We start from the raw sequence: 9671 nt of genomic DNA, 5'->3' as shown, positions 1-9671 counted from the left end.
GCTACACAGAGAAACCCTGTCTCGAAAAAACCAAAAAAAAAAAAAAAAAGAAAAAAAAGAAAAAAAAAGAACTGAAGTTAAACAGATGTTGAGCTGGGAGGTGACGGCAGGAAGAATTCAGGGTCACCCACAGCCCCATGGTGAGTTCCAGGCTCATCTTGGCTACCGAAGAGCTGTCTCAAAAACAACCTGAGAGCTAGGAGACCATGAAATGTCTAGAAAAATGAGCGACCTGGAAAGTATGGTATTAAGGGAGGTGACAAAATCAGAAAGAAAAAAAGCAAGCAAACAAATCATGTATCTCCTTCATATGTGGCTATTAGCATAGTGTAATATAGAATAATACAAAATATATATTAGCACACTGGTGTGTGAGCAGAATATAACATTTACAAAGGAAATCAAGAGAGATGATATTAGTTAGCTGGTGAGAAAGAATGAAATTCAGGGAAAGGGGCCGAGGGTCGTGAAAAGGAATATAAAGCTAGTTTTTTCTAGTTTTTTAAAAAAAGAAAAATTATATTGAACAATTTTGTATGGACCAAAATACAGACAGATAACACACACACACACACACACACACACACACACACACACACACACCCCTAAAAAAATAACAAAAAGAATTGAGTTATTGCCTGGATTGGTGACTCGGTTTGGGCCTGTAATCCCAGCGTTGGGGAAGCTTTCCTGGAGATCTGATGTAAGTTCAATGGCAGCCTTGGCCTAGGCTGTTCTGGACCACAGAACGAGACTCTTACTTGTTTTTTTTTTTTTTTTTTTTTTGTTTTGTTTTTTGTTTGTTTGTTTGTTTGTTGGTGTAGGGTGGATGAGGGGTTCAAGACAGGTTTCTCTGTGTAGCCCTGACTGTCCTGGAACTCCTCTATAGACCAGGCTAGCCTCAAACTCAGATATCCACCTGCCTCTGCCTCTGAGTGCTGGGATTAAAGGCGTTGGCCACCATGCCCAATGAGACCCTATCTTGAGAAAGAAAAGATGGCCTATGACAGAGAGAAAAGCAGAATTAAATAGACAAGTCAGCCAAGTAAAAAGGCTCTACCTGGGCCAGCCTGCAGCTAACCTGGCAGCAGATAACCTCCGACAGGGCTGATTGACACTGGGCCAACATGACCAGCCCTGTACTGCATATATCCCCACCCTACCATACACAGAAGGATGTGGGTACCGGCCTGGTGACTCTGCCATTGAGTCCAGGTGTGAAGGAGGTGACCGCTGATGAGAGGCTGTCGACAGATTACTCCCTCCCAGCTGGGAGGCACGCCTTCCTTGAAGGATGATGACCTGGGGTGTACATTTATGTTTGCCACAAAGACTAGTTCTAGAGCAGTGGTCCTCGGCCTTCCGAATGCTACAATCCTGCACTACAGTTCCTCGGGTGCTGACCCTCAACCACAACATTATTTCGTTGCTACTTCATTCCTGTAATTTTGCTACTGTTATGGATCGTAATGTAAATATCAACATGCAGGGTATCTGACATATAACCCCAGGGGGGTTGCAAGCCACATGTTGAAAACCCTGTTCTAGAGGATAAATACAATGAAAGCCCTAAAGCTGGTGCAAGGGGGATGGGCAAAGCAAGCACACTCAGTCAGCTGCCTTTCTTGGCTCAGCAGCATTCGGTGGACTCTGACCACCTTCCTTTTTAGCATGTCTTTTCTCATTCATTCATTCATTCATTCATTCTTTCTTTCATGTTTTTTTTAAGAATCTCCTATAGCCCAGGCTGGCCTCAAACTCCAAGTAGCTGAGGATGATTTTTTTTTTTTTTTTTTTTTTTTTTTTGGTTTTTTGAGACAGGGTCTCTCTGTGTAGCTTTGTGCCTTTCCTGGAATTCACTTGGTAGCCCAGGCTGGCCTTGAACTCACGGAGATCCGCCTGCCTCTGCCTCCCGAGTACTGGGATTAAAGGCGTGCGCCACCGCCGCAGGGCCAAGGATGATCTTTAATGCTGACCCTCCTGCCTCCACTTCCAGGGTGCTGGGATTCCAGACGCTCAGCTCTGGGTCTCGTTCAAGCCTATCTCAAATATCTCAAATGTCTGTGCTTTGCCTGTTCTGCAGTGTGTCCTCAAACTCAGTGCTTTCTCTCCATCACGTCTCCCCAGATCTTACCACCTTAAGGAGTCATAATAATATTCATTTGACAAGTGTTTGTTGAGCCTCTGGTACTAGGGCTGGGAATAGACAGTAAAATGAACTTATCTTCACTTTCAGGCTATCTTCGTTCTTCTGGAACTTTCCCCTGGTTACTTCCTCCTGGGCCCTGGTGTACTGCAGAAGTCTGCACAGGCCACCTCCAACCTGAACTTACAGTGTGGTCTATTTGCCACCCCAAGTCATTCTGGTTCCCCAGAAAACAGAGGTAGTAACTTCCTGACATGTGAATTGAGATCACCCCTGCCCAAGCGCAGCTTGTGGTGTTTAGCAGTTGGAACTAAATGGAGCTGTGCTGAATCAAATGAAACACATTTATCCTGTGTTGTTGACTCTGGCTCTCCTAACGAAAGCTTAGACTAAGCTGACAGCTTAGACTAATGGGGTGTTCTTTCAAGTGATCTACTGAGCTAATTCAGATGCGCCATGAAGGACTGGAGTGTAGTCCCGCATACAGGTAGAAAACAGACTGTTAAAACAGCTTTTAGATTTGTCCTCGGAGCCATGACTGTATTACACCACCCACCCACGCCCAGAGAGCTCAGAGGTAAAGAACACGAGGCCTGGGCTTGGGAGAAGTCTCTGTGGGTAAGAGCTCTTGCCAAGAAAGTCAGGCCTGGCTGTGCATGCCTGAACCCCAGTACTGGGGAGCAGAGACAGGCAGATCTTGAGAGCTTGCTGGCCAGTTAAGTGTAGCTAAAGTGAGATTTCAGTTTCTTGAGAGACTCTGGTCTCAGGTCCTAAATCAGAGGTCAACAGAGGAAAACACCTGATGTCTGGACTCCACATGCCTGTGCATGGGCACATCCACATGCACATGTATGCACCACACACAATAAATACATAAATAAAGTACAGTGATGGTGGTGGTGGTGGTGGTGATGATGGTGATGGTGGTGATGGTGATGGTGGTGATGGTGGTGGTCGTGATGGTGGTAGTGTGGTGGTGGTGGTGATGGTGGTGGTGGTGGTGGTGGTGGTGATGATGGTGGTGATGGTGGTGGTGGTGGTGGTGTGGTGGTGGTGGTGGTGGTAGTGTGGTTGTGGTGGTGGTGGTGGTGGTGGTGGTGGTGTGGTGGTGGTGGTGGTGGTGGTGGTGGTGGTGGTGGAGAAGAAGAAGAAAGCTGGCTCAATTCTCATTGAAATCAGCTGATGGGTGGAGCTTGTTGCCAGGGGCTAGTCACCAGGGATCGAGATCTATAGATAGTTGGTAAGCTTTCTCCCTCCAGATCCAGTGGTCATCCGGGAAGAACGAGCAGCAGGTGAGTCGCTGAGGGGTAAGAGGCACAGAAGCACTAAGACTGTAAACCAGGTAGAGGGGGAAATGTGTTTCAGCTGGAGTTGGGACAAGGCCCAAGTGCAGTAGCTTGTGGGAAGCTCAGCAAAGAGCCTCAGGGAACTCACAAGTAGATGAGGCCTGGCCTGGGGAGAGGCGAAGGAAGGCCTGTGGGCCTGTGCGTCAGTGGAGCTTTCCTGAGGACCGCAGGGAAGCCATTGAAGGGCAATAAGCAGCAGCCAAGCCTGCAGTTGCCTCAGCGGGAAGTGCAATCCACATCTTTATCCAGATCCCTCTCGATTGCAGGGTATGTGTCTAAGGTTACTGGAAGGATGATGCCTTTCTTTCCCATGAAGGAAAAACTGCCTTTAATATTGTTACTTTTATGACTCACTTCAGGCAACTGGCACGTCATAGAAGAATTACTATAATTCCTCACACAGAAAATAGGAGGTGTGGACACTTCTAGAAAGAGTTCTTTGGAGACTGGGTTCAAAATCCAGGATACACGCACACACACGCGCGCACACACACACACACACACACACACACCTTGGACATGAAAACAGAAATAGGGGCGACTTGGGAAAGGGAAGAAGTGACAGGAGAAGGCAGAAGGGTGCGAACATGATCAGCGTACATGAACAGATTTATTTCAGCAAACTGTCGTCATGAACCCCATTGTTTTGAACAACAAATGTCACTTTGGAAAGTAAAATAAGAATGGCATCCGAGATACTTTTTTGATCTTACACAGCATAAACTCTAGGGGCTGGAGAGGTGGTTCAGAGGGGTGGAGGGGCATGCTGCCAGCCCTGAGTTCAATCCCTGGGACCCACGTGACGAAAGGAGAGAGCTGACTCTCACAGGTTGTTCTGACCTCCACCTGTGTGTGCCTCCCACACAAAATTAATGAACTTAAATGTGATAAAAAATTGTAAAGATGTTCAATGAGACGCAGAGATATGGCAACATACTTGGAGAGTTTAGAAAACCTTAGACATTAGCTAGTTTCAGCCGCTCTCAAGCATCCTGGCCTCGAGGAGCTCTGTTGATCTTAAAAATACTTAATGAACTCACAAGAGATTTTGGTTTTGTGAGTTACTAATATGGACTGCACTGGAAAACCAAAAGCAAGAAAAATTGGGCTGGAGAGATGAATCAGTGGTTAAGAGCACTGGCTGTTCTATTCCGAGGACCTGGGTTCGATTCCCAGCACATGCATGGCAGCTTACAACTGTCTGTAGCTTCAATTCCAGGGGATCTGACACCTTCACACCAATGCACATAAAATGAATTTTTAAAGAAACAAAAAGTATCAAAGTGAACAATCCCTGGCTCCCTTTCCTTGGCTACCAGAGCCATGGTGTCAGATCACATATTCTCTTCAAGAAATCTACCACATACTCCTGTGGGTGAGAGAAAGGTAACAATATTTAGCATTATCATGGACAGTCTTATTGTGGTAGACAGTCCCCCAAAGCTGCCATGGAACCTCATGATCACTGCTCCACACTCTGAGAATTATTAATCTACTCCAGCTAGAGAACCCGCCAAGACCATGGACCAGGTCACATGGTTAGTGGAGGTGGGAGCTGGGGAGAGTTCCTGCTTTTTGATATATCTGCTCATTGACACCATGGTCCCAACATGGCCCACCTGCCATGTACTGACTCCTTTGCATGGTGAAGTAAGATTTGTGGGCTGCGTTTCTTGGGACTCAAAACATGGTACCCTGCAAATATCTGGCCTTAGAATGCTGAGTGTTTTTTAACTGAGAGGATGAGAAGGATCTCAGACACTGACCTTTCCCCATACTCTCTCCAAGCCTCTGTGTCCTTCAGAAAGGAGCCATTGAAAAGCAGAGTTCTCCCCAAGGCTAGTTGATGGGATTAGAACTCTCTCCTAAAGCAAGCCATAAAGTTGGGGAAGAAAGTCATTCCAGAAGGGTTCTGCCCCATCCCTGGGGGAAGGAATGCTCCACAGAAAAGGTCAAGAAGAATCTGAGCAGACAGGCCTTGCTGGGTTCCCCCTCGGTCTATCACCAATCACGTACCTACACAGCTGTCCGTTCTTCCTCAAATCTAAGCACAAATCATCATCCCTGGGTAAAGAAAGAGTCTTGGTGTCTGAAAGCTTTTGTGTCCCACTATACTTTGATTAAATAAATTCAAGACAGGAGTCTGTACTTTGTTCCAGGAAGGATGGTGGTGACCCCTCACGAAAGGTGAAGGAAGACATCATACCTCCACTCTTCAGTGACAACGTAACAGCGAATTTTTACTGACTCATTTGACAGTCACACAGTCATCCAACATAGGCGCTCTTGACCAGTCAGCATCTTCTTAGTGGTCAACCATCCCATTTTACTTGGAGATGTCACAGGTTTGATGCTGAAAGTCCTGTGGTCAGGGAATTCCCTCAGTCCTGGGCAAAACCAGGATAGTTGATTACTATAACTGCCCCTTAGAACTGTGGAACTTTCTGCATACAGATAGTAGAACATGAAATAGAGCAGAAAGCATACCTAACTCCTAAAATCTTCAAATGCAACAAAACTTACATTTCATAATGGGAAGTAGCTACATGGATGGAAGGGGGCTGGTACAGGAAGACAAGTTGGGCTGCTGGGGTCTTGGAAGGGGAGAATATACCATCGAGTAGACTCTTTGATAACTTTTTTTTTCTTAGATTTATTTATTTTAATGCTGTGAGTGTTTGTCTACATATAAGTAATGTGCACCACATGTGTGTGGTACCTGCAAAGACCAGAAGAAGGCATCTGACTCCAGGAACTGCAGTTACAGATGGTTGTGAGCTGTTTTATGTGGTGCTGGGAATCAAACCAGGTCCTCTACAAGAGCTGCAAGTGGTCTTAACCACTGAGCCATCCCTCCAGCCCCACTCTTAGTTATCCTTACCAAAAAGAAATGAGTTTTATTCTGTGTCTCTGCTACAAAGATGAGAGAGAAGGCATTGCCAAGCCTGTTTACACTTGAGATTTTACAGTGATCAAACTCTGCCGAGTATGGAATACCCTAAATGGTAGTGCCAACGCATTGCCAGCTTCATTCTGAGGCAGAGGTCTTGTTGTAAAATACTCATTAAAGCTGGGCATGGTGGTACAGGCCTTGAATCCTAGCACTCTGTAGTCAGAGGCAGGCAGATCTCTGAGTCTGAGGCCAGCTTGGACTATGGAGAAAAATTCTAGGACAGCCAGAGCTACACAGAGAAATCCTATCCTGAAACCCCCTCTAAAAAAAAAAAAAAAAAAAAAAAAACCAGAATACTCATTGATTAATGAGAGTATATTCATGTGTGTGTATGTGTGTGTGTGTGTGTGTGTTTCAAGTATTTCACTGAGAGGTTCTTTCATGTCTTACATTTAAAAGGAAAAGAAAAAGGAAAACCAGTTTCCAAGTTCCAAGTTCCTATGCACAGAAGGCACTGTTGTTAGTGGATAGAACACACATAAAAGACGAGAGGAAACTTGCTCAGAAATGGACAGAAAAAAATATTAGTATAAATTCATGTGAACACGTACTCTGAGCTACTGAAATGGATCACCAGGTAAAGGGTCAAGCCTGAGGAGCCTCCTGGCGGAAGAAGAGAACAAACTCTCCATGTTTTCTCTGTCCTCCATGTGTACACATTAACACACACATGCCTGCACATGTGCGCACACACACAATGTAAAGTAAAATAAGCTCATGTTGCATTTTGACAGACTTCCCCAATTATAGGTAAATACATAAATACATCCCACAACACATAACCTAAGTTTTTGGATTGCTCCTGGTATTTTCTGTTACCTTCAGAGTTTAGCAAGAAGGGATATCAATATTCATTTTGTTTGTTTGTTCATTTCTTTTGTTTTGTTTTTGAGACAGAGTTCTTCTGTGTAGCCCTGGTTGTCCTGGAACTCACTTGCAGACCAGGCTGGTCTCAAACTCACAGAAATCCACCTGCCTCTGCCTCCTGAGTGCTGGGTCCAAAGGTATGCACCACCTCTGCCCAGCTTCAATATTCATTTTAATTAAAATAATTTAAAATTTAGTTTAAGTAACTTAAAATTTCCCTTTAATTACTAAGTACAATGATTGATTTTCTCTTCACTTTAAGTTTCTTTTCCTCAAATAAACCATAGTTTTCCTCCCAAGCAAAAAGGAATGTGAATACGGCAAACGTCTGCTCATCTGAAACATCGTCCGTTTTCTCAGTCCAGGCCTCTACCTTGCTTTCACTTACCTGTGGCCCCAGGTCTGTATTTTGTTGGAAATTATTACAGTCATTGAAGTTTAGAAACTTCCTCTGGTGGTAACTTAGACATAGGATTTTATTTTTACTTAGACTTGATCTAGCTCAGCTGGGTAGTGGTGGCATACACCTTTAATCCCAGCACTCAGGAGGCAGAGGTAGGTGATCTCTGAGTTCAAAGCCAGCCTCGTCTATGGAGTGAGTTCCAGGACATCCAGGACTACACAGAGAAACCCTGTCTTTAAAAAAACAATTGGCCTAGCTTTGTCAGTATTAACATACTGCTAAACTACATTGGGCTGGAGAGACCACTCAGTAGGTAATGGCTCTGGCTGCTCTTCCAGTGAACCTGAGTTCCTTTCCAGCACCCACAGGGTCTGATGTCCTCTTCTGGTCTCTGTGGGCACCTACACTCATGTGCACATACCCACAACAAAACACACACACACACACACACACACACACACACACACACTACAGAACTTATATTTACATTACTTCTGATCTAAGAATTGGTAGCTAGAAGCCTAATATTTGGGGTTATAGTGCTTAAAGCACATCCTTCTTGCATTGACTTGTATAGAATTTTGGCTCATGTTCAGCCATACCAGCCCATCTTGCCTGAGAGAATCGGTGGCTTAAAAATGACTTAAAATATTTAAAAACAACCTCCTTATATTCTTTGTTGAAACTTTTTATTTGAAAACTTGCCCAAAGAACATAAATAGAAAAAAGTGTCAGCTCTTTTCTGTGTGATTTACAAACAGGGGGCCAAGAGGGATGTGTGTGTGTGTGTGTCTGTGTGTGTGTGTGTAATTTGAAAATATGTATTAATTTCAATTGCTAAATGAAATTAAAATGGAGAGGGAAATGGTATTTACATAGTAGATAGATAGATAGATAGATAGATGATTGATAGATGATAGATAGATAGATAGATAGATAGATAAATGATAGATAGATAGACGATTGATAGATAGTACAAATCTACATAGTATAGTTTTTGAACAACTTTCTGAACCTTACATACCAAGCTACACTGAACTATAAATTTTGATAAAAGACAGATTTGTTGGAAATCGACAAAAACGAGATTAGAATATTGTGTGTGGTGTCGTCAGCTGAAATAGAAACATGTACTCCGTACTGCAGCAACGGCAGTCTGAAAGGAGAACAACTTAGAGGGGGTGGCTAAGGCTTGAAGAGCTTTCCAAGGGGAGGGGGATTTCTCTGAGGTTTGTTTTTCTCTTTTATTTTTATGTTACATGGTGGTCAGAACTGATCAAGAGACCATCTAAAAAGTACAGGCCAGAAGAAAGAGGGAAGGAAGGATGGAGGCGGGAAGGAAGAAAAGGAAGGGAGACAACCGCCCTTCCACTTCTTACACTTCGGTGTTTGTTCTTCGGTTCCAAAAGCTTCCCTTCAAAGACAACAACAAAAACTGTTTCTTAACCTTTTCATGGCTCGGAGAAGTGGATAGAACTTGCAGACTTAAAGAGCAATTGGTATTCATTTATTTTGTTTTTCAAAATCCACAAAAGAACAGTCCTTTGATATTCTACTAAAGCCAGGGGTAAGAGAGGGAAAGTCAGCCAGCCCAGGGCAGGCCTGGTAGACCTTCCTCAGCATTCAAAAGCCCCGCAGCACCAGGCTTCTAAAATGGAGATGGACCCCCTCCAGTCAGGAGTCTGGCTTCCTCTCTAATCCCACCAAACATTACCACCCAATCAATTGCCATATTCACTTCACTCACCCTTCTGCCTCGGGTTTGACCAAACAGACTTAGCCCTTTGTCTTCAAGAGAAAAAAAACTGGCTCAATCCCAGTGTATCCCCGGGTCCCTGAGCTGTTTGGAGACAAATGCCTGCCAAGTGCCTTTCTTGAGTCCAGATGTCCCTACAACTCCAGGGCTTGCAACTTGAGAGTTACCGTCTAGGTGGCACTGAGGAATCCTGTGGACAG

This window comes from Peromyscus leucopus, unplaced genomic scaffold (assembly GCF_004664715.2).
Source record: "Peromyscus leucopus breed LL Stock unplaced genomic scaffold, UCI_PerLeu_2.1 scaffold_1003, whole genome shotgun sequence".
Lineage (NCBI taxonomy): Eukaryota > Metazoa > Chordata > Mammalia > Rodentia > Cricetidae > Peromyscus > Peromyscus leucopus.
Note: the sequence above shows the minus strand (reverse complement) of the source record.